This window comes from Monopterus albus, unplaced genomic scaffold, assembly GCF_001952655.1.
Source record: "Monopterus albus unplaced genomic scaffold, M_albus_1.0 scaffold80.1, whole genome shotgun sequence".
NCBI classification, from domain to species: Eukaryota; Metazoa; Chordata; class Actinopteri; order Synbranchiformes; family Synbranchidae; genus Monopterus; species Monopterus albus.
In genome coordinates this window covers 530,935-531,402 of record NW_018127960.1, presented here as the reverse complement: position 1 = coordinate 531,402, position 468 = coordinate 530,935, and positions in this window count along the sequence as shown.

Here is a 468-nt window from a genome sequence, read left to right as displayed (position 1 = left end):
CTTTCCCTAATTTCTCAGCTCTTTTGCCAGAAACAAGACCACCTGCTTTGCCTCTAAATTAAAGAGAGTATCTATCAAAGGTCTTGCAATAGGAATACAGGTCTGGGTTCTGCTTTGCCTTGCAAGTTGAGACAAATGAGAAGGTCAAGGACATGGAGACATGCACCTTTTCCATATCAATATTCATTAACTTACTGGTGGGATATTAAGTGGAGAATTAATTGTTCACAAGAGTTGGAGGGTGTATTTTTTTCCAGAAATGTTCATCTTAAGTGGTGTTTCTGACTAAATGCATGCCAAACTCCTGTCCACTCATACTTCAGCATTTCCAATGTGACAATTGGGCCTGATGAACATGAGCTGCACAAATCTACTAGTTTAAAGCTCCAAGGCAAAGCAAGCAGTAGCATTAAACCCCACCAGTAGCCTGTGGAAACTGGTTTGGCTTGTTGTTATTCCTGCTTCTTG